Below are 25897 nucleotides of genomic sequence, written 5' to 3'. Positions count from 1 at the left end.
TCCCTGCACGCTCGCAGCCCCGCCGAGCCTCACGCCCAACCCGCCTAGAAGCCTCCTTAACGCCCGCTAAGCAAACCTGGGCGAGGTGATGAGCCGATTTGCAGGGTCCGTTTAGGTCAGCAGCGCCGTCTACTTCCCAGTGCCTCAATTTAGAGCAAGAGTCCCACAGGATGAATGCAGGGAGAGCCTTTAACCTCCAGCCAGGGCGGGGGGCGGGCCAGCAGGGAGAGCGGACCGTCAGCTGTTTCCTGGTCTCGCAGGGACTCCTGGTTGCTGGAGTCCCTGCACGCTCGCAGCCCCGCCGAGCCTCACGCCCAACCCGCCTAGAAGCCTCCTTAACGCCCGCTAAGCAAACCTGGGCGAAGCGGCACCCGCAGAGCGGGTGCGGCGAGGTGATGAGCCGATTTGCAGGGTCCGTTTAGGTCAGCAGCGCCGTCTACTTCCCAGTGCCTCAATTTAGAGCAAGAGTCCCCAAATGTAGAACGGACCGAATTGAGAACGGACCGCTTTGGAAGCCAGTGTCTAAGAAGTTATATTTGTCACCTAGATTGAATAGGTGAGTGATTACCCAGTACTAAAAAAGGTTTTCTGAACAGCTAAAGCCCTAAAATGATATTAAATCACATAATTATAATTTTTTAGGTAAACTGACGGCAATCACGACTAATAAAACGGTGGCTCCTCCTGGCAGTCAAATATTCAGCAAATCTATGCCATAAAGACAGGTACAGAATTGAATAAAAAATCCAAAATAAATAAGGCAATAAGTGAGATGTAACTTAAAATATTAAGGATTTCATTTATTTTTGTTTCGTATACCATAGAGACACTTGATGGGAACGAGAAATATAGACATATGACGACATAAAGGAACGTTGATAATATTTCTCCACCTAGAAAGGCATGCAAAACAGCTAGCTCCTACCAAAAAATCTTTTTTAGATAAAGAAAAAGATTTCTTTAAGGGGTCTAAGAATAAATACTTAATTAAGAAATGTTTATTTCACCCAGTGACATCTCAACTTGCAAATTGAGCACAGAATCCTGGGACAGGTCTATCATTCCGAAGCCCATAGGATTTCTATGAGAAACAACATTGTCCAGTGGAGATAATAACTCCATCTGGAACAAGGTATGCGTCATGATGAGAATACCATTAATACGTTCTCAATACTTCTAAGCGAGGGGTCAACAGCATTGGATAATAAATCCAAGGGAAAGGTAAACATCGTTAGTTTTGTTAAAAGTGTAGAAATGCATAGGAACAATGATCAATATGTTTGCTGAAGGGATGAAATGTACATAACATATTAGAAAAACTGGATTTTCATAATGTTTGGTGTTTAAATTTAGAAAGAGGATTTTTGTTTGAAGAAGGTATCCCAGGAATAATAGATCAAAGATAAGGGGTCTAATTCCTATCATGAGATAACGATATGATGTTGGTATCTATGAGATGTACTCTGAATATGCACCAAAAAAAGAATGGTAACTCTGTGTTTTTTTAAATCTATTCAGAATCAGTCCTGAAGAAGGTGTACTAGCAGAATACCGAAACGCCGCGTCGACTTGTTTGATTCTTTGTGTTTTTAAATGTAATTTTTAATAAAATGTATAACATGTGTTTTTAAATATTGTGATAATGAAGAAATGAAAAATGTTTTGTATCAGAATAAATCTAAACAGAGTTTTACCAAACATATAGTGTGGGGATCATCTCTTTTTTAATTTTAATTTTGGTATTCATCAAACACAGCAGTATTTCAGAATAACTTGTTGTTGTCCAGTTTGAGCATATTGTTAGAAGTTGAACACAACGCCTGTACCTTTGCCTTTCCCGCCCAATTGATGGCGTGCTGTTTTTTAGAAAATAGGTTCACCCCAGGGAATACTCATTGAAATTGGACATACCTTCACTTTGTCCAGTTTGTGGGGACACCTTTGATTTTTCTTTGAAAACTGTTTCTAATGCTACGCTCAGGCCACTCAATGTTTAATTTCCTCTTTTTTTCATATGTTGATACTGCCAGTGTGTACCACTACTGCTACCAGCACAACAATGATATTGCATCCGTCGAGGATTCAAGTCAACAACCAACCTTATTCACCAACCGTGATTCGCAAATCACAGGTAAGATAAGCATATTGGGGAGGTAGTAGAATAATGGGCTAGGACCAAGGGCCCGATGTAGGTAAATCCCATTTACCGATTTTGAAATACCGAATCCTACCGATTCGGTATTTCAAAATCGGTAAATGGTATGTAGGTCCCAACATCTGGATTCGTTACCGAATCCTTAACAATTCTTTAATTACCGATTCGGTAAATACCGAATCGGTAATGCCCATTCATTCCTATGGGCTTTGAAGCCCATAGAAATGATTAGGCATTACCGATTCGGTATTTACCGAATCGGTAATTAAAGAATTCACAAGGGTGCAGGGGGTGTCACTTTGACATCCTCTGGCACCCCCAAAACAGGCACAGGTGCCATGTGGCAGGCATACCTGCCCTAAGGGCAGGTCTGCCTGTCACATGACATAGGTGTGCATGCACACATGTGCATGCACACCGGAATCGGTATTTTACCATGGATTTGTATTCCATGGTAAAATACCGATTCTGTAAGCCATGTGCAGAAGGTACATTGCCTACCTACATTGCATTTTCGGTAATTTTACCGAATCGGTAAATATTACCGAATCGGTAATTATTTTACCGATTCGGTACATATTACCGAATCGGTAAATTTACCGATTCGGTAATGATACCGATTCGGTAAAATTACCGAAAATGTGCACCTACATCTCAATAGCCCTTTACCGATCGGAAACGGCCGAAAATCTGTATTTTTGGCCAATTCCGATCGGTAAAGGGCTACCTACATCTGGCCCTAAGTTTGGAGGAGAGTAGAGACTAACAGTACTACTAGTAAAGTACAGTAGTAGGGCTACTGAATTGACTAACTCGGTTATTGAACTCATATTGATTTCATGGTTTCATTTTAATCACTGGATGAAAGGTAGAATGTCTCGATCATAGATAAATTGACACAAATGATAACAAATCCCGATGCATTTCGGGCCACGCCCTTCCTCAGGGGATTACTCTGGCTTGGGCGAAGCGCCTTCGTTCGGAGGCTGCATCCAGTGATTAAAATGAAACCATGAAATCAATATGAGTTCAATAAACTGGGAATGATCGAAGAATAGTTTGGTTCTTTTGGTTTGAACTTTTTGCCTAAACACTTTTCTTATGGAATAAGACCCATTGGTCCTCCCCTGTGTGCTCAGAGGTGCTCTCTCCCTATCCAGGGGGAGCATTGTATTAGTTCCTGTGGATTTCTCACTGCATGGCCAGACAGTGATTCCCTCTTTGAAGCACACCACACCTCTTTACAACCCTCTACACTGTGATCAACCAGCTGTGCGAGTTCCACTCTACTTCAGTTCTCGCGGATGTTTTTTGGCTAACCGCTCCAGGTAGTCCACTCGCTTTCGGAGGCAGCGCTGGCGTACCATCCAGGCTCTGGGGGGGGCAGCTGTTGTTTTTGCTGCTGTGCGGCGGCGGCGGGAGGCTGTCGGGCCACGGCTCCGTTTGGCTGGAGGCTTGTGGCGGGTGGACCCGGGGGCAGTGAAGGAGGATATACTAGAGGTTGTTGTAGTTTCCTCCTCATGCTCCCGAGCCCACAACCGTTGATACTCGACACAAATAGCCTCCAGCTTACAGGCCCTGGCCCGGACAGCCATCTCCTTACGGGTGAGCTTTTTGGGAGTAGCATCTATGAAAAAAGAAAGAAAAATACTGTAGCCAATAGTCTTTAACATAAAGTCAAAATAATTCAACAGAAAGTTGACACTCAGTAACACCAGCATCAGTAACACCAGCAAGTAGCAAACACAGTATAACATTTTGAAGATAACGGACCAGGTTTTTTTTGATTGTCGATCCACAACTGGTGCCTCCCGTATGTGACGTTATTTATAATTTCGAACCACTATTTTGAGGGTGCCCCAGATAGGAGGAAGAACCTAAACCTCCAATTAGGACCAAGATCCAAACATAATTGATACAGCAGGTATCTGTGCACACGTCGCCTTTTACAGAGTAAATGCTGTTGGTAATCAAACAACACAACCAATAGACAAACAATGTGGAAGTAGTCTTGATAGAAGTTTTTCTTCAATTCAGATTTTATCTACCACGCCCAGCCAACACGTGTTTCGTCAGGGCTAGTAGCCCGCGACTTCATCAGGGCTCCCGCGGACAGCGGTTCCAAAGCTATTGCCACAATGGCTAGGTGCTCTTAGCCGGTTCTAATTCCGACCCGGGTACCGGGTACTGTCGAGGTTCTTGCTGATTCGTCTCAGCCGTCCGTGTGATGGTTAATACCAAAGATGCGACACACCATAGGAGTATCCGTGTGAGCGGCAGGTTAAGCCGTACTGCTTTCCAGCGTCTCCGCGTGTAAATGCGGAAGTCATTTACAGTTTACACGCGGAGACGCTGTAAAGCTGAGACGGCTGAGACGAATCAGTGAGAACCTCCACAGTTCCCGGTAGCCGGGTCGGAATTGGAAGCGGCTGAGAGCACCTAGCCATTGTGGCAATAGCTTTGGAACCGCTACCCGCTGGAGCCCTGATGAAGTTGCGGGCTACTAGCCCTGACGAAACACGTGTTGGCTGGGCGTGGTGGATAAAATCTGAATTGAAGAAAAACTTCAATTCAGGGACTCGGAGGTAGTCTTCTTCTGTTCTTCTGGGTCGTAAAAATCATAGGTCAGACATTCTAGATAGTCGGTCAGGGGATTGGGGGTTCAACTTCTGTTCGGACTGAGGTATGTCGAAAGACGAACTGCACCTATCATCTTGTCCATACTTTTTTGTGTGCAGAATAGTCCCTGAAACACTAGCGGTATGGGATGTGCTCCTCTCAAATCAAAAAGGACACTGCTACCTTTTACTTGGTGTAAACAATTATATTTTGTTGTTGCAAATTGCCAAAGCACTTACATTAAGAAGACTGGAATAGACAGCAAGGGCAACCCAGAGGACTACACTCAGTGCCTAGAGCTATTGCTGTATCAGAGTTTTGTTTCACACCGTTTGCCGAATGGGCAAGCTTAGCTACCTACACAGACCGACTCATAATTGTAAATAGTAGTAGCACAGAGAGTGATGGTAGAGGCAGGATAAGAATGTACAAAGTAGTGTACATTAGAAGAAGATCCAAGACTATTTTGTAAAACATAGAATTATTAGGAACCAGTTTATAATAAATAGGAGCTGTTATGGAAGTATAAGTATTAAGATAACAATAAGACAACTTACTGGGGCCAGCAGAAGAGCCTGGAAGGGACTGCTCCTATCCAACTTCTGCCTGGGGCATTGAAGCTATTGAATCTTTCTTGTTGAACCACCCGATGACTTGAAAGTTCTGATACTTGAACTCATACAATTCACATTGTATCATGGCTACTTTTCTTGGAACAATGATTACTATCTACAGCTCGTTGGTACTTCAATGGGTAATTGTGCAGCTCCCAGCTACGCCAACCTCTTCATGCATCGCATGGAATTGGACCACATTTTGAACAACAACAAATGGTCAAACAACATTTTGACCTTGTGGCGATACATTGATGACATTTTTTTAATTTGGATCGGGCAACCGGACGAAATTTCTGAATTTTTTAAATACATCAATAATCTTGATGATCACATTCAATTCACTCATACTATCAGTTCCAACAGTTTACCGTTTCTGGATGTCCAAGTCACTCTACATGATAACAAACTCACCACTGATTTATTCGTTAAAGCTACTGATAGAAACAATGCTCTTTTCTTTACCAGCTGTCACCCAACCTCTTTGAAAACTCATTTACCCTATTCTCAGCTGCTAAGAGCCAAAAGGATCTGTTCTGAACCAGAAGCTTACGAATTATCTGAACAAAAAATACTACAAAGATACAGAGATCGGAAATATCCAGAGTCCACGTTGCAGACAGCCAAATCCCACGCTGCAGCTAAGAATCACCAAGATCTTTTGATCCCACACATCAAATCCACTGGTGACCAGAGACCTGTTTTCGTGTCCAAATATTCCACAAGAAGCACTATTGTCAAGAATATCATTCTAAAAAATTGGGACATGATTCGCTATGAACCAGACTTTCAGGGTATCTTTAACCATAGACCATTGTTCGCCTATCAAAGAGCCAAAAACATTAAGAATATTCTGGAGACTGAACCTACAGACACCTCCATCCACTACTCCGGTACTAAACCATGCTTGAACTGCAGCCATTGTCATAACATTATCAAAGGCAACACCATCAATCACCCATCATCAGGAAAAGTCATCAAACTGTCAACCAACGCTACCTGCGATTCCAAGAATGTTGTTTACCTACTAAAATGTCCTTGCGGATTACCTTACGTAGGGAAAACTGAAAGAAAAATCAAAGTCCGTTTGACGGAACATAAGAGTACCATGAGAAACAAGACCACAAAAGCACCCCTCGCGGCTCACTTTACCTTACATCACCATAACGTGAGTCAATTGCGGTTCCTTGTTTTAGAGATTGTACCGCTGAGACCAGGCATTGACAATAAAAAAAGACTCCTTCAAAGAGAAACGGTTTGGATAAAGAGACTTGACGCTTGCCAGCCGAAAGGCCTCAATGACAGGATTGAATATAGTTGTTTTCTCTAATTAACATGTTGTCTTACTTGCTGTTAGCTTTTTCCTGATTCTTCTAATTCCCTGTTCCACTATCTCTTTCACCTACCACTATCTTTCTTCCAGACTCCTTCTTCATTTTATGTTCATAGATGTCCCTTTGGGGTATCCAACTCCTCCCACTTTCATTTTTTCGACCCTAAATATAATACAATATTGTTTTTGTTGTACTTGTTCCCCCCGGACCTTTTGCCTTCATCATCGTACACCTGTTTTGACTTTTCACTTTGCCTTTACCTTCTTTATTCCTTGAATATGTTCTCTCCGTTTGGCTTATTCTTCGTTTCTTTACTTTTTCTCATTTATCATAATTCTTCTGTCAATCGTTTTCCCATCACACTTTGTGATCTGCTCAAACATTGTTTAGTACCCCAATGTCATTACAGTTATAGGCAATGTATAATTATTGTTCACCTCGGCGCACTCTACTTTATATTACTAAGGCCCTTTGTGTAACCGTTTTCCTCACCTCCTTGTTGGCATATGTTTTCTCTTTTTTATGACTGTTTTTGTTTACACTAATGTAGACTGATCTCTTAAGGTGAATGACCATTCCAATATGGCCGCCGTTATGTGTTTGTACACTATGTTTGATATTTTCCGAATCCGTTCGTGTTTGAGTTTAATTATGTGTTCTCCACACTTGACTTTGGGCATACCTCTTATTTTGTTTTCCTGGGGCTTCGTCTCGATAGACTTTTGGTGTTAACACTGCACGTTTCTAGCATCGGCATAGTTACCCCTCCGTGTTTTGGTCCGTCTTTTATTTCGCTTAACTTTATTTTCTTCCGTGTTCATTCACGGAACGCTGACCTACGAGCCAGATCGACTATGCGTTCTTTCACGCACAACATTTGGTAAGCCTTGAGCATGGATTTCCTTTGTTGTTTTATTTTTCAGGTGCGCCATTCGTAACGCGACCTGCCCTTGCCACTCGCTTGTTTACTTTGCGTGTTTATCACTATCCTTTACGTTTTCGGGTGATGTGCTCATGACCTTGGGCTGCATATATCTAATAGACTTTATGAGCCTTACAGCTTCACTGCCCATTATAATCTTGGTTTCTTCGGCATAAGGTTGCTTAGCCTTTTTTGCATCCATTTCGTCACGTGGTTTTCACTTTAACCCACTGACATTCTTATTTACCCCCACACTCGGATTCCTGTTTTCTATTAGTCACTTTGTTGACTCTAATTTTGTGCTTGCTTCTCCTATACACCAATTTGAGTACTAATCCACTGGTTTGGACATCTATTTAGTTAGCCCTTTTTCATTGTTTAGTGATGTGTACATATTGTGGCAGCTGGCTCCTCTCCCTGACACAAAGTCTTTCATTTTCAGATTGTTAATCGTCCCCTGATGAAGGGCCAAGTCCCGAAATGCATAGGGATATTACCGATACAATTGGATGTTGTTGATCTATAAATTGTGTGCACCGTTCTGCTACATTGTCACTATGATGTAATATGTGACCTACAAAATAAATTCATCTTTGAATGGACTACCAATGAAAAAGATATAGTTGTGTTCCTGTACCTCAACTACAAATATTGGAATATACTAAAAGGAGCCCTAGTCTCCTACAGGTGTGCCTTAGGAAGTAGTGCTGGTGTCTCCTGCACCCCCCTTATTCTTGAGATAAACCAGAGGGGGACAGTGATGATCCAGAGGGTGGCAGTGGCAAATTAGAGGGTGGCAGGGATGAACCAGAGGATGGCAGTGATGAACCAGAGGGTGGCAGTGATGAACCAGAGGGTGCTGTGATAAACCAGAGGGGGACAGTGATGATCCAGAGGGTGGCAGTGGCAAACCAGAGGGTGGCAGGGATGAACCAGAGGGTGGCAGAGATGAACCAGAGGATGGCAGTGATCAACCAGAGGGTGGCAGTGGCGAACCAGAGGGTGCTGGGTGTGAGAAGTTGGCCTGGTATATGATGATCACTATTCTAGTGAGCACCTTGCACCAGTCCAAATGACCCTTATGGTAATTGGTTGTAAGTCAAACTTATAGACCAGCTATCCTAGTGGTAGCATGGACAAAAGCAGTCTTAGGCTAAACTCAAGAGGGCATGTGAAGCCAGCTGTTTTACCATATGCAATCCTTTAAATCCCAAATGAAAGGACACCACACAAATTATATATTATAAAATATATGTATTTATTTCTAGAATAATCCCCTTGACTCTTTATGAGCACAGGAGCACAAGTGTTAAACAAAGAACACAGTATAACATACAATAAGATGCACAATTATGGATAGGCAGGGTGGCCACTCAAACCATATATTAAGAAAGTGGTATAAGTACCATGTCATGAACAATGAACAGGCCTAGGGCCTAGGGAATCGCTGGGCCTACACTGGACTAACAAAGGTTTAGGAAATAGGAGGCCCACAGGATGCGGGTGCAGTGTCTATAGGCAATCGCGTTTACCATACAAGTCAATGGTGCGTAAAAATCAGAAAGTTATAGGTTTAGGAGTCTTCCGACTGGACTAGAATTTACCCACTAAAAAGTAGGACACTAGAGGTGTAAACCACTATAGGAGCACCGGTGTAATTTCGTTAACTCACCCACAGGAAGCGGGTGCATAGGTGCCAAAATGCGTCGGGTTTCTTCGTGGAGTTCTATGGAGCCTGGAGGTAAAGATGCTGCAGGCGGCCAGGAGAGAAGAGTCCGGTTGGATACAAGGGTGGATCGAAGATGTAGAGTACCTGAAAGCAGAGGGGACAGAGTCTAGGTCACTAGCCAGTGACCAGGATGGAACCAGGACGGAACCAGGCAGTGTCGGGTTGCAATCAGGGGCTGTCGAGTAGTTTGTCTCCGCTGCCACGTGGACCAGGAAGGATCGAAGATGACCAGCTGGTGGACACGAGCTGCCCCACAAAGGCTCTTGCTGTCGGCTGTGTCGGTTCTCGAATTGGAGTCACCAAACCTTGGCAAATGCAACCCAAGCAGGACTCAAAGATGTCTTCTGGATCAGACCGGGAAGGTCAGATCAATGGCTCAGGGGAGCTAGGGCCAGTCTGGAGCAACCAGACCAGCAGTGTAGTTTTGATGGATCATCGTCACAGAGGCCACTAGCCAACGGGAAAGTGACCGGACAACATGTCAAGCAGGAAAAAAGCAAAAGGGACCCACGCAGCACTCGGTGAGTGTGGAGGGGTGATCTTTAAAGCACAGGCTGCTTGGGGCTGGGGCTTCTCAAACCCCAAAGCACAGCGTCTAGGGTGCCTCGGGAGCTGCACAGGAAGCACTTTGTCAACTCTTCAAGATGGCCGGTCCCACGTCTCTCGTCGCCTCCACGGGTCTCAGCTTTGCCAGGACTGTGGATCGGGCTGTTGGATATCTGGGAGTCTGGGTCTTGTTGATCTCTGTTGTTCGAGCTCTGGCGGGAGCAACGGCAAAGATAGTCTTGATGCGCTGATGACGCCTGCTTACACAGGGTGATTCAAAAAAGGGGGTGGTGATGTACAGAGTTTCTGAATTAAGCAGAATACTCCTACCCAGTCAACAGATCAGGGCTTGATCCATCTCCGTTTTTTAGCTCACTGCACAATCCCAGCTCAGAACCTGGCTACATGCAAATTAGTCTGTCCCTGTCCTAGTGCATCATGGGAACAGGGCAAACCAAACTACCAAGCCAATTCTTATACTGGGAAGGAAACAAGCTTCCGGGGACCGGTTTCTGGCATTACAGCCGTCTTCGGCCCAGCTTGCTTGAATCCTGATGGTGCAATGAGCAAGGGACTCACATCTGAGTATACCCTTCCACGCTTATGGTGGACAAAATGATTCAGAAAAGGGGGTGGTGATGGACAGAGTTTCTGAATTAAGCAGAATACTCCTACCCAGTCAACAGATCAGGGCTTGATCCATCACCCTTTTTTAGCTCACTGCACCATCCCAGCTCAGAACCTGGCTACATGCAAATTAGTCTGTCCCTGTCCCAGTGCATCATGGGAACAGGGCAAACCAAACTACCAAGCCAATTCTTATACTGGGAAGGAAACAAGCTTCCGGGGACCGGTTTCTGGCATTACAGCCGTCTTCGGCCCGGCTTGCTTGAATCCTGATGGTGCAATGAGCAAGGGACTCACATCTGAGTATACCCTTCCACGCTTATGGTGGACAAAATTATTCAGAAAAGGGGGTGGTGATGGACAGAGTTTCTGAATTAAGCAGAATACTCCTACCCAGTCAACAGATCAGGGCTTGATCCATCACAGTTTTTAGCTCACTGCACCATCCCAGCTCAGAACCTGGCTACATGCAAATTAGTCTGTCCCTGTCCCAGTGCATCATGGGAACAGGGCAAACCAAACTACCAAGCCAATTCTTATACTGGGAAGGAAACAAGCTTCCGGGGACCGGTTTCTGGCATTACAGCCATCTTCGGCCCAGCTTGCTTGAATCCTGATGGTGCAATGAGCAAGGGACTCACATCTGAGTATACCCTTCCACGCTTATGGTGGACAAAATGATTCAGAAAAGGGGGTGGTGATGGACAGAGTTTCTGAATTAAGCAGAATACTCCTACCCAGTCAACAGATCAGGGCTTGATCCATCACCGTTTTTTAGCTCACTGCACCATCCCAGCTCAGAACCTGGCTACATGCAAATTAGTCTGTTCCTGTCCCAGTGCATCATGGGAACAGGGCAAACCAAACTACCAAGCCAATTCTTATACTGGGAAGGAAACAAGCTTCCGGGGACCGGTTTCTGGCATTACAGCCGTCTTCGGCCTGGCTTGCTTGAATCCTGATGGTGCAATGAGCAAGGGACTCACATCTGAGTATACCCTTCCACGCTTATGGTGGACAAAATGATTCAGAAAAGGGGGTGGTGATGGACAGAGTTTCTGAATTAAGCAGAATACTCCTACCCAGTCAACAGATAAGGGCTTGATCCATCACCGTTTTTTAGCTCACTGCACCATCCCTGCTCAGAACCTGGCTACATGCAAATTAGTCTGTCCCTGTCCCAGTGCATCTTGGGAACAGGGCAAACCAAACTACCAAGCCAATTCTTATACTGGGAAGGAAACAAGCTTCCGGGGTCCGGTTTCTGGCATTACAGCCGTCTTCGGCCCGGCTTGCTTGAATCCTGATGGTGCAATGAGCAAGGGACTCACATCTGAGTATACACTTCCACGCTTATGTGGACAAAATGATTCAGAAAAGGGGGTGGTGATGGACAGAGTTTCTGAATTAAGCAGAATACTCCTACCCAGTCAACAGATCAGGGCTTGATCCATCACCGTTTTTTAGCTCACTGCACCATCCCAGCTCAGAACCTGGCTACATGCAAACGAGTCTGTCCCTGTCCCAGTGCATCATGGGAACAGGGCAAACCAAACTACCAAGCCAATTCTTTTACTGGGAAGGAAACAAGCTTCCGGGGACCGGTTTCTGGCATTACAGCCGTCTTCGGCCCGGCTTGCTTGAATCCTGATGGTGCAATGAGCAAGGGACTCACATCTGATGGTGCATCCGTAGAGCGACAACAGGAGGAAGGTCCTTCTCCTACCTGGCCGCCAAGACCTGGAACTCCCTCCCGACCGACCTGCGCCTGACCCAAGACCACCTCTCCTTCAGGAAGAAGCTCAAGACCTGGCTGTTCGAGCAGTAACGGCACCCCCCCCCCCTTAGCGCCTTGAGACCCTACGGGTAAGTAGTGCGCTCTATAAATGTCTTTGATTGATTGATTGATTGAATGAGCAAGGGACTCACATCTGAGTATACCCTTCCACGCTTATGGTGGACAACATGATTCAGAAAAGGGGTGGTGATGGACAGAGTTTCTGAATTAAGCAGAATACTCCTACCCAGTCAACAGATCAGGGCTTGATCCATCACCGTTTTTTAGCTCACTACACCATCCCAGCTCAGAACCTAGCTACATGCAAATTAGTCTGTCCCTGTCCCAGTGCATCATGGGAACAGGGCAAACCAAACTACCAAGCCAATTTTTATACTGGGAAGGAAACAAGCTTCCGGGGACCGGTATCTGGCATTACAGCCCTCTTCGGCCTGGCTTGCTTGAATCCTGATGGTGCAATGAGCAAGGGACTCACATCTGAGTATACCCTTCCACGCTTATGGTGGACAAAATGATTCAGAAAAGGGGGTGGTGATGGACAGAGTTTCTGAATTAAGCAGAATACTCCTACCCAGTCAACAGATCAGGGCTTGATCCATCACCGTTTTTTATCTCACTGCACCATCCCAGCTCAGAACCTGGCTACATGCAAATTAGTCTGTCCCTCTCCCAGTGCATCATGGGAACAGGGCAAACCAAACTACCAAGCCAATTCTTATACTGGGAAGGAAACAAGCTTCCGGGGACCGGTTTCTGGCATTACAGCCGTCTTCGGCCCGGCTTGCTTGAATCCTGATGGTGCAATGAGCAAGGGACTCACATCTGAGTATACCCTTCCACGCTTATGGTGGACAAAATGATTCAGAAAAGGGGGTGGTGATGGACAGAGTTTCTGAATTAAGCAGAATACTCCTACCCAGTCAACAGATCAGGGCTTGATCCATCACCGTTTTTTAGCTCACTGCACCATCCCAGCTCAGAACCTGGCTACATGCAAATTAGTCTGTCCCTGTCCCAGTGCATCATGGGAACAGGGCAAACCAAACTACCAAGCCAATTCTTATACTGGGAAGGAAACAAGCTTCCGGGGACCGGTTTCTGGCATTACAGCCGTCTTCGGCCCGGCTTGCTTGAATCGTGATGGTGCAATGAGCAAGGGACTCACATCTGAGTATACCCTTCCACGCTTATGGTGGACAAAATGATTCAGAAAAGGGGGTGGTGATGGACAGAGTTTCTGAATTAAGCAGAATACTCCTACCCAGTCAACAGATCAGGGCTTGATCCATCACAGTTTTTAGCTCACTGCACCATCCCAGCTCAGAACCTGGCTACATGCAAATTAGTCTGTCCCTGTCCCAGTGCATCATGGGAACAGGGCAAACCAAACTACCAAGCCAATTCTTATACTGGGAAGGAAACAAGCTTCCGGGGACCGGTTTCTGGCATTACAGCCGTCTTTGGCCCAGCTTGCTTGAATCCTGATGGTGCAATGAGCAAGGGACTCACATCTGAGTATACCCTTCCAGGCTTATGGTGGACAAAATGATTCAGAAAAGGGGGTGGTGATGGACAGAGTTTCTGAATTAAGCAGAATACTCCTACCCAGTCAACAGATCAGGGCTTGATCCATCACCGTTTTTTAGCTCACTGCACCATCCCAGCTCAGAACTTGGCTACATGCAAATTAGTCTGTTCCTGTCGCAGTGCATCATGGGAACAGGGCAAACCAAACTACCAAGCCAATTCTTATACTGGGAAGGAAACAAGCTTCCGGGGACCGGTTTCTGGCATTACAGCCGTCTTCGGCCCGGTTTGCTTGAATCCTGATGGTGCAATGAGCAAGGGACTCACATCTGATGGTGCATCCGTAGAGCGACAACAGGAGGAAGGTCCTTCTCCTACCTGGCCGCCAAGACCTGGAACTCCCTCCCGACCGACCTGCGCCTGACCCAAGACCACCTCTCCTTCAGGAAGAAGCTCAAGACCTGGCTGTTCGAGCAGTAACGGCACCCCCCCCCCCCCTTAGCGCCTTGAGACCCTACGGGTAAGTAGTGCGCTCTATAAATGTCTTTGATTGATTGATTGATTGAATGAGCAAGGGACTCACATCTGAGTATACCCTTCCACGCTTATGGTGGAAAAAATGATTCAGAAAAGGGGTGGTGATGGAAAGAGTTTCTGAATTAAGCAGAATACTCCTACCCAGTCAACAGATCAGGGCTTGATCCATCACCGTTTTTTAGCTCACTACACCATCCCAGCTCAGAACCTAGCTACATGCAAATTAGTCTGTCCCTGTCCCAGTGCATCATGGGAACAGGGCAAACCAAACTACCAAGCCAATTTTTATACTGGGAAGGAAACAAGCTTCCGGGGACCGGTTTCTGGCATTACAGCCGTCTTCGGCCTCGCTTGCTTGAATCCTGATGGTGCAATGAGCAAGGGACTCACATCTGAGTATACCCTTCCACGCTTATGGTGGACAAAATGATTCAGAAAAGGGGGTGGTGATGGACAGAGTTTCTGAATTAAGCAGAATACTCCTACCCAGTCAACAGATCAGGGCTTGATCCATCACCGTTTTTTATCTCAATGCACCATCCCAGCTCAGAACCTGGCTACATGCAAATTAGTCTGTCCCTGTCCCAGTGCATCATGGGAACAGGGCAAACCAAACTACCAAGCCAATTCTTATACTGGGAAGGAAACAAGCTTCCGGGGACCGGTTTCTGGCATTACAGCCGTCTTCGGCCCGGCTTGCTTGAATCCTGATGGTGCAATGAGCAAGGGACTCACATCTGAGTATACCCTTCCACGCTTATAGTGGACAAAATGATTCAGAAAAGGGGGTGGTGATGGACAGAGTTTCTGAATTAAGCAGAATACTCCTACCCAGTCAACAGATCAGGGCTTGATCCATCACCGTTTTTTAGCTCACTGCACCATCCCAGCTCAGAACCTGGCTACATGCAAATTAGTCTGTCCCTGTCCCAGTGCATCATGGGAACAGGGCAAAGCAAACTACCAAGCCAATTCTTATACTGGGAAGGAAACAAGCTTCCGGGGACCGGTTTCTGGCATTACAGCCGTCTTCGGCCCGGCTTGCTTGAATCCTGATGGTGCAATGAGCAAGGGACTCACATCTGAGTATACCCTTCCACGCTTATGGTGGACAAAATGATTCAGAAAAGGGGGTGGTGATGGACAGAGTTTCTGAATTAAGCAGAATACTCCTACCCAGTCAACAGATCAGGGCTTGATCCATCACAGTTTTTAGCTCACTGCACCATCCCAGCTCAGAACCTGGCTACATGCAAATTAGTCTGTCCCTGTCCCAGTGCATCATGGGAACAGGGCAAACCAAACTACCAAGCCAATTCTTATACTGGGAAGGAAACAAGCTTCCGGGGACCGGTTTCTGGCATTACAGCCGTCTTCGGCCCAGCTTGCTTGAATCCTGATGGTGCAATGAGCAAGGGACTCACATCTGAGTATACCCTTCCACGCTTATGGTGGACAAAATGATTCAGAAAAGGGGGTGGTGATGGACAGAGTTTCTGAATTAAGCAGAATACTCCTACCCAGTCAACAGATCAGGGCTTGATCCATCACCGTTTTTTAGCTCACTGCACCATCCCAGCTCAGAACCAGGCTACATGCAAATTAGTCTGTTCCTGTCGCAGTGCATCATGGGAACAGGGCAAACCAAACTACCAAGCCAATTCTTATACTGGGAAGGAAACAAGCTTCCGGGGACCGGTTTCTGGCATTACAACCGTCTTCGGCCGGGCTTGCTTGAATCCTGATGGTGCAATGAGCAAGGGACTCACATCTGAGTATACCCTTCCACGCTTATGGTGGACAAAATGATTCAGAAAAGGGGGTGGTGATGGACAGAGTTTCTGAATTAAGCAGAATACTCCTACCCAGTCAACAGATAAGGGCTTGATCCATCACCGTTTTTTAGCTCACTGCACCATCCCTGCTCAGAACCTGGCTACATGCAAATTAGTCTGTCCCTGTCCCAGTGCATCATGGGATCAGGGCAAACCAAACTACCAAGCCAATTCTTATACTGTGAAGGAAACAAGCTTCCGGGGACCGGTTTCTGGCATTACAGCCGTCTTCGGCCCTGCTTGCTTGAATCCTGATGGTGCAATGAGCAAGGGACTCACATCTGAGTATACACTTCCACGCTTATGTGGACAAAATGATTCAGAAAAGGGGGTGGTGATGGACAGAGTTTCTGAATTAAGCAGAATACTCCTACCCAGTCAACAGATCAGGGCTTGATCCATCACCGTTTTTTAGCTCACTGCACCATCCCAGCTCAGAACCTGGCTACATGCAAATGAGTCTGTCCCTGTCCCAGTGCATCATGAGAACAGGGCAAACCAAACTACCAAGCCAATTCTTATACTGGGAAGGAAACAAGCTTCCGGGGACCGGTTTCTGGCATTACAGCCGTCTTCGGCCCGGTTTGCTTGAATCCTGATGGTGCAATGAGCAAGGGACTCACATCTGATGGTGCATCCGTAGAGCGACAACAGGAGGAAGGTCCTTCTCCTACCTGGCCGCCAAGACCTGGAACTCCCTCCCGACCGACCTGCGCCTGACCCAAGACCACCTCTCCTTCAGGAAGAAGCTCAAGACCTGGCTGTTCGAGCAGTAACGGCCCCCCCCCCTTAGCGCCTTGAGACCCTACGGGTAAGTAGTGCGCTCTATAAATGTCTTTGATTGATTGATTGATTGAATGAGCAAGGGACTCACATCTGAGTATACCCTTCCACGCTTATGGTGGAAAAAATGATTCAGAAAAGGGGTGGTGATGGACAGAGTTTCTGAATTAAGCAGAATACTCCTACCCAGTCAACAGATCAGGGCTTGATCCATCACCGTTTTTTAGCTCACTACACCATCCCAGCTCAGAACCTAGCTACATGCAAATTAGTCTGTCCCTGTCCCAGTGCATCATGGGAACAGGGCAAACCAAACTACCAAGCCAATTTTTATACTGGGAAGGAAACAAGCTTCCGGGGACCGGTTTCTGGCATTACAGCCGTGTTCGGCCTGGCTTGCTTGAATCCTGATGGTGCAATGAGCAAGGGACTCACATCTGAGTATACCCTTCCACGCTTATGGTGGACAAAATGATTCAGAAAAGGGGGTGGTGATGGACAGAGTTTCTGAATTAAGCAGAATACTCCTACCCAGTCAACAGATCAGGGCTTGATCCATCACTGTTTTTTATCTCACTGCACCATCCCAGCTCAGAACCTGGCTACATGCAAATTAGTCTGTCCCTGTCCCAGTGCATCATGGGAACAGGGCAAACCAAACTACCAAGCCAATTCTTATACTGGGAAGGAAACAAGCTTCCGGGGACCGGTTTCTGGCATTACAGCCGTCTTCGGCCCGGCTTGCTTGAATCCTGATGTTGCAATGAGCAAGGGACTCACATCTGAGTATACCCTTCCACGCTTATGGTGGACAAAATGATTCAGAAAAGGGGTGGTGATGTGTGGTAAATATCAATTACCTATACTTAATTTATGCGGTAAAGTTCAATAAGAATAACTCAGTCAAAAAGAAAAGCCAGAATCCGTGGTATTTGAGGTTTTAAAAGGGGTTTTATTCCTTAAAAAGGAATTGGTTATATGGTTCGAACCATGGCAAATCGATTTCGTTGCCACTAAGGCTCTGGAAAGGATAGACAATACTTTATTGACAAGTTATCATTTATATAGTCAATGCATTACAGTAATGACAGATGCAGGAGGCGTAACAGCTGAGAGGAGAGATAAGAATACACATACGTAATGAAAGAGGCGTTACAATAGGCGTGCATGAAGGCAGGTACTAGAAACGTCATTATGTGATGTCACTGGTGGGTGGATCCACAAGAGAATCCTGCAGTGTCAGCAGAAATATATGGCAGAGATGCGCGCGCAGCAGTATGACGTGTGATTGACGTGGAACTGGAGGGTGAAGGGGACTTGACATTTAGCCTTACATGAGGAGACAGAAGTCTGGGGTGTCAGAACAACCTAATCCCAAATCGTATCTAATATCTTGTGTTTAAGGAACTGTATTATCTGAAAGGAAAAGGTCTCTCGGGCAAAAGGCTACTCTATACTGACTGCTAGTGCGTGCATATGCGTCTACGTGTCTGCATGAGATGTGAGGGGGCATGGGCCTACCATGGTAACAGGAGCTATGAATTACTTGCATGGAGACAGTGAGGCCGGGCCCTTTGCTCTGCAGCTGGAAGGATGTTTTCCTAAACTACCAGACAGGAATGTATTTTCGAGGAGTGGAGCAGATAACTCGAAGGCAAAATACCGTTTTGGCAGGCAACAGGCTGAGCCAGGCACCGTTAGCCGCGCAGGGAGTAAGACAAAGGTCATGGATACAGATGCTCATCCAAGCTGGAGCATTCAGAGGCAGAAAACAGAAAAGGACTCGATGACAGGAATCAGGGCCTAACTCGCCTGAGCCAAGGAAAACGTGAAAAGTGCACCATGAAAAGACATTGGCAAGGCACACTTAGGAACGGAATATCTGACCCATTCATGGTGGATCTGAAAGAGGACATGTTAACGTTGGACGCAAATGTATTTGCGTCTTTGTAGCTGGTACAGGAGGGAAGTTACATGCACTTTAAGCTCGTACATGGAGACGGTGGGGTACACGTTAGGGAACATTTCTGACCATAAAATTTATATTTCCTCATTCCCTCCTTGTTCCCTAAGGACCCTTCATGATATATCGATACTCATAAGTCTATCAATCTGTTCACGTAGTATCATTTGCTCTTCTTTCTTCTTATGACGTTTAGAATGAGAATTTGAATGAGGAATACATGATGTGGCGCACAAGCCGCAAATCGCCGGCCCACATTGTAGACATAGGGAACAACTAAATACTATGAGAAGGGCAATACCTAGGAAGGATAGGATCTTCCATCCCGAGGCTGACAACGTAGTCCAGAACCAACCGGACCAAGTCCAGGTGCCTGGATTCTGGTGTATCTGACTTGCAATTTTATGAAGACGAGTAATGGCTCTATATACTGATGGCGCGTTTTCTGGAATGAAAACACAGCAACTCGATCCGATGACTCTACAGGCTCCGCCCCTATCGGCCAGGATGACGTCAAGGACGAGACGATTTTGAAGAACAACAATCCGCATCGCAGACTGCTCCTCTGTTAAGTTGCCTAGGGCAGAAGTAGTCTCATTCACTACTGCTTCGAGGGTTCTAGTTAACTTGCGTATCAGTTTACTATTAAAGACAGCACCTAAGTAGGGAAAGAAACCTTTATTGAAATCTGTGTATTGCTCCCATGCCGTTTCAGTATAGTCGACAATCGGGAGATCTCTCTGGGGTCTATTGTGTACTAGATGGGTATTCCTATGATAATCAGGAGGAGCTAGGAAAACAGGTGGCAAAAGGAATGCAATGTAACAGGTACCATCCCAATCTAGAGGTAAACGTATATATGCGGTATGACCACAAATGAAGTAGGAATGTCGTGAAGCTTTAAACGCAGACTTGCCCTCATCACTGAATTCGATCACAGTAGTACATTTACTATGACCCAGGTGTACTGAACCATTCTTTCTAACACATAGTTCACCTTTGACTGGTAATACGGACATAGCGGGCAAGACTGGCTCGGATTCGGATTCAACATTCAGAATCATGAGGTTAAGTGTAAAGTTACCTAATCCATATACTTCATTTTCTAGATCAGTCCCTGTCCTTTTGGGGAGTCCCTCCTTGTCAGGGAAACATACTTTATGCAGAACTGTATTCAGGTTTCCCCATACCCAGTTGCCCTTGTAAACTACTGTATTTGAATCTAAAGAATTAATCAAACTAAACCATGCGCCACAGGAACCATTATGTGTGAACGGGTATGGGAATATAGGCAGAACTCCCCTGTATTTCTGGTAGGGAGGGAGTCGGCCACATATCCAACAATTTGTAGCGTTGCTGGTCTGATGAGAGTGATGTAACATACTAATGAAGGTGTTGTTGCGCAGCGCAAGTCTGTAGGACAACTCATGCGGGGGTAATTCGCTAAAAGAATGTTCGGCAGTGACGTTGAAAGCAGAATGTGCACGCTTGAAAATAGGGTAATAAATGTGCAGTAGGATACTTGCAGCAATAATCAATAAACTTAGAAAAAACATAATCAATAGTGTCACTATACAGTGACTACGAAGTGATTTACAATATTCATCTTTCTTGAGCTGTTTCTGTCTATCTCTCTCTCTATTTCGGTCTAGGGGATACATGTCAGAAACTAATTTAACCGATTCACCTAGGGGAGGACTTAAACAATTAAACTGTCTGACTTGCTAGACCTTAGTTTGAGTTTATATTCTTGCGAAGCGGGTTTCTCAACCAGGGGGAGTTTTGAGTCAGTCTGTGGAGGAGGGCAGGGCTGAGAATTTAAGTCAGTAGGCAGTCCATGAAACTTCTTGACGTGGCTCGAGTGCAGCCACCCTTTCCGGCCCTCAACCTTCACAGCCGTCCTCGTCGTCAAAAGTACCAATTTCGGCGTTTGCCAGCGGGGCTCCAGTGGGCTCCGTCGGTCGAAGTTTCTTATGAAAACATAATTTCCAGGAACCACTTCATGGGGCTTCACGTCGGTGTTGTCGGGAAAGGCTGCAGCTACCTGTGAACGACAAGATTGTAGTGCAGACATCAAGGAGGCAAGGTAATCTGTCAGCATATTACAATCAACATCCGTTATTTTACGAGGTATAGGCGTCCCCCACATATTTGGTGGCCTACCGAAGACCACCTCATACGGGGATAGCCCTGATCGAGAATGTGCTATCATTCTCATGTAGAAGAGCGCAACTGGCAAAGCTACTATCCAGTCAACGCCTTTCTCTCTGCAGATTTTAGCAAGTCGAATTTTCAGAGCCTGATTATGGCGCTCCACGAGACCTGCTGCCTCGGGATGCCGGACACAGTGGAATTTCCACTGATAGCCTAACAGGAGTGTAACTTGTTTTACAAGCTCGGATGAGAATGGCTGGCCGTTATCTGAGTATACGATACGGGGCAAGCCGTACCGTGGGAAGAATTCACGAACCAGCTGCTTGGCAGTGGTCGGAGCAGTGTAATCTGGGACTGGATATGCTTCTGTCCATCGGGAGAGTGCACATACAACTACGAGGACATATTTGAATCCTCGACAACGTTCCATCTGGATATAATCCATCTGGAGGACTTCAAAAGGGTGATCGGGAGGATGGAATCCACCTTGCTCTACAGGAATGCTTTTACCTGGATTGAACTGACAACAGATCATGCAAGTACGCACTTTCTGTTTAGCTGCTGCTCGTAAGTGTTTGTTGAACCAGATGTTTTGAATACTGTCTAGCATAGCCTTTTCTCCTAGATGTGCAGGACTGTGTACTGTGTTGATGATAACTTGAACCATAGAGTCGGGGAGAAACCATGTAGATTTTCCCTTCGTCATCCATCCCTGATCTGTTTGGATCCCTCCTAGTTCAGTCCATTTCTTTATTTCATCCGGTGTGGCATGTGTCTGTATATCAATTACATCATGGGCGGGATCCCTAACTGTCATGCAGTGAGTCGGTGTCGGAACTACTGTCTTTGTCAGGTCATTTGCGTGAGTCTGAGCTGTGTGCTTAGCTGTTCGGTCTGCCAGGTCGTTACCCTGGGAAACGATATCAGTGATTTTTGTATGTGCTTTGCATTTCATGATGGATATGGCAGTAGGCAGATGTATTGCGTCTAACAGAGCTTGAATAAGGGGACCGTGTTGAATGTTGGCACCGTGAGAAATTAAGTAACCTCTCTCTCGCCATAATACGCCGAAATCGTGCACAACTCCGAAAGCATAACGGGAATCTGTGTATATGTTAACTCTCTTATTCTTGGCTTGAGCTGACAGGGTGTCAATACAATTTGTTTCTATGACTTCAGTGTCTGTAGTGACTGCGTAGGCGGCCACTAACTCTCCTGTACTTGTTCTCATGCATGAACCATCCACATAAAGTGTCAGGTCTGGGTCTGGTAATGGAGTGTCTGTCAAGTCTTGTCTAGGCTTCGTTGTAATAGTAATGACTTCAATACAATCATGTGCCAATGGGTCTGTTCCATTTAACGGCAAAAGTGTGGCAGGATTTAATGTACTACAGCGTCTGATCTCTATGTGTGGCTGAAACAATGTCAATTCATAACCTGTCAGTCGTGCTATAGTCAAATGCTGGGTCTGTGTTCGATTTAAAAGAACTTCCACGGAATGTGGAACCTGTACTGTCAACTGATGTCCTAACACTATAGAATCACTTTGTCTGATTGCTAGAGCTGTCGCTGCAACTGATTTCAAGCACGCAGGCAGAGCCTGGGCTACTGGATCTAATGTGCTAGAAAAGTAAGCACACGGTTTGTGTGAACCTGCTTGTTCCTGTGTGAGTACTGACAAGGCAGTACCTTCGCGTTCAGTAACAAAAAGTGTAAAAGGCTTATTGTAACATGGTGTTGCTAAAACAGGTGCTTGACATAAGGCTTTCTTTAAGTCTTCAAAAGCTTGTGTATGTTCCTGAGTCCAAGGGAGGACAGTCGAAGACGCTGCCTCCTGGGTTGTCAACTGAATGAGTGGCTTTGCTAGAAATGCATATTGGGGAATCCATTGTCTGCAGTAAGAAGTGAGGCCTATGAAGGCCCGTACCTCCTTTTGTGTCTTGGGTCGTGACATATTTACAATTAACTGGATGCGATCAGGTGTGAGCTGTCTCCCCCCTTTGGACAGCAAGTGCCCAAGGTAAACAACTTGCTGAACACAGAATTGTAGCTTCGAAGGGGACACCTTGTGCCCCTTGTCGGCTAGGAAATGTAAAACCGTCAGTGATGCTTTTTCACATTCGGGTTCGCTTTGGGCGGTGATCAGCAGATCATCGACATACTGAAGTAGAGCAGTGTTATTGGGCATGTGAATACTGTCAAGTTGTCTTTTCAGTGCTTGGCTATAGATGCTGGGGCTTTCTGTGAATCCTTGAGGTGCGCGCGCAAATTTGAAGCTTCGTCCATTTAAACAGAATCCGAACAAGTATTGGCTTTCTGGGTCAATTGGAACACTAAAGAAAGCGTTCTTCAGGTCAATTACAGTAAAGAACGTTGCTTCTGGATCGATAGCTGTCAATAATGAAGAGATATCTGGGACCACGGGGTACTGTGGTACAATACATTTATTTAATTCGCGCAAATCGATAACTAATCGATAAACTGGTGGTGCATTGGGATCGGTGCGTTTAAGAATTGGAAAGATAGGTGAATTACATACATTGGAGTCGGTTTCCACAACCACTCCTTGTGCAATGAGCTCGTCAATGATTTGCAGTAAAGCCACTACAGCATCTGGGGGTAACTTGTATTGTCGCATTCGGGGCAATACCACTCCTTGCTTGAGTGTAACTCGATATGGTGTGATGTGCATACAACCTACATCAGTGGGGCCTTGCGCCCATAAATGTGCAGGGACATTTTGTAATCTGGGATCCATATCTCTCAATACATAGTGACCTTTAAAGTCACGCAGAAATAGTCGTACTCCTTCCGGAGAACAACATATTACAGCTCCTAGAGCTTTCAGTGTCTTTATACCTAGCAAGTTTTCTGGGCATGATTTGGTAAGTAGTAAGTCTGTAGTCCGTGTCAAAGGACCAACTGCAAGGGGAAGTGGTTGCGACACTTCGTTAATAATAGGCTTTCCTGAAAATCCAAGGGAAACATTCTGTGAGCCTGAGAGGGGTGCCCCTGGAACCTCGTCGTGGCTGATGGTCGTCCTGCTTGCCCCTGTATCAATTAAAAACTTTCTGTCTTTCCCTAATCCTTGACTATGTACATAAGGACCCTCTTGATCTACAGGAACCTCAATAAGAGGCAAGCCAACCTCCCTCGCTAGGCTGTTTCATGTGTATCGCTGATAGTCGGGATAATCATTTTGTGCATACTGGTACATCTGTTGTGTCGTGTTTTGTGTTGCGGTGATGGGTTGCGACTGTGGCACTGCTACGGTCTGCACTGTCTGTTGTGCGGCTTGCATAGGCTGGATAGTCTGTGGTGTTTGTTGTTGGACCTGGTCTTGTCTGGGTGGACGGGGTCTCTCTTTGGTTTTACCCGTAGAGATATTATGTTTCAAAACTGCACAATCGTTTATATAGTGACCTGGCTGCTTACAATAGTTGCATGTCCCTTTAACAGGACCTGCTGAATTATTGGACTGTGTGGTACCCTTTTTCTGGCCATCAGCTGGAACTGACTGAGCGACTAGCATTTTCATTTTCGTGTCTTTCATACGTTTTTGTTCATGTTCATGTTCTTCTCTAATTCTATTCTGGTGGTACTGTAACATTTGTAACATTTGTGAAGGGGTATTAGCTTGCCAAGTGCTTTCGACTTTCAATACTCGATTCTTAACCTGAGGCAGAGAATTCTCGACTAATTTGGACACAAAAAGATGTGGATATGACTCGCTACTTGGTTTCAGGCCACTATTAATACCAAAACATTTCTCAAATCTGGAATAAAAATCACTAGTGTCTTCATCAGGTTTCTGTTTACAGGCTGAGATTGCATCCCAGTCTTCCTTTTTCGTTGACAATAAACGTGGTAACACTTGTACTAATAATCCTGGTAATGCTTTAGTTTTGTTCCCAAGCCCTAGGCCTGGAGTACGAGTGTTTTCTTCGTTTTCTAATACAGCCCACTCAATCTTTTGCTCTCCCACCTCCCATTCCTTTTCCTTGAGTTTCTCGTAAATACCGGCAGGCAATAATACTTTCAATATTTTCATGATATCTGGATAGGTATAATCACCCATGAGTAACATGTCTTTTATTTCGCGGTGAAACCCTGCTGGATCTTTGTCATGACTAGGCACTAGTTTTTTCATTTCTAACAATTCCAATTTTGTTAAAGGCGTGTACACAAACACACGTCTAAGGGTGTTATCATCATTCATAACTGGGTGCACTTCTCGCAAGGGATTCTGTCTGTCTATGTAATACGTTTCTCTTTCCATGAAGGGAGCCGGATCAAGCCTTGGACACAAGAAGGCACTGTACCTGTGCCGATGTTCTAGAATTACTTTAATTAAATCAGTACCTAGACCTCTCCATTTCCTCATGAGTAGTTCTATCAATATATCGGGTAGGGGACCTGGATCAGAGTGTTGGCTTTTATACAATATAAGGAGATGTTGTATCATGTACATACCAGCTAAACGCTGCTCGTGTGGTGAAAGATTCAAAAACGTGTGTGCTAGCGCATCATCACTATATTTATCAGAACTGTCAGCCCATTGTACTGCTGACCTGGCTAATTCTTGTTCATCCATAGAATCGAGCACATGGTACCCCATTCGTTCTCGAAGTAATTTATCCGTAGCCTGAAATAAGTGTTCAGGCGTCCTCGGATTTGACATGGCAGCTTGATAAAGTCTCTTACTTTCTGGACATACCGGACGTATCGAATTATTTAAGGGTCTTCCCTTACCC

This window comes from Lissotriton vulgaris, chromosome 5 (genome assembly GCF_964263255.1).
Source record: "Lissotriton vulgaris chromosome 5, aLisVul1.2, whole genome shotgun sequence".
In the NCBI taxonomy this organism is placed as follows: domain Eukaryota; kingdom Metazoa; phylum Chordata; class Amphibia; order Caudata; family Salamandridae; genus Lissotriton; species Lissotriton vulgaris.
The sequence above is the reverse complement of the archived record's forward strand: the minus strand, read 5'-3'. Positions refer to the sequence as shown.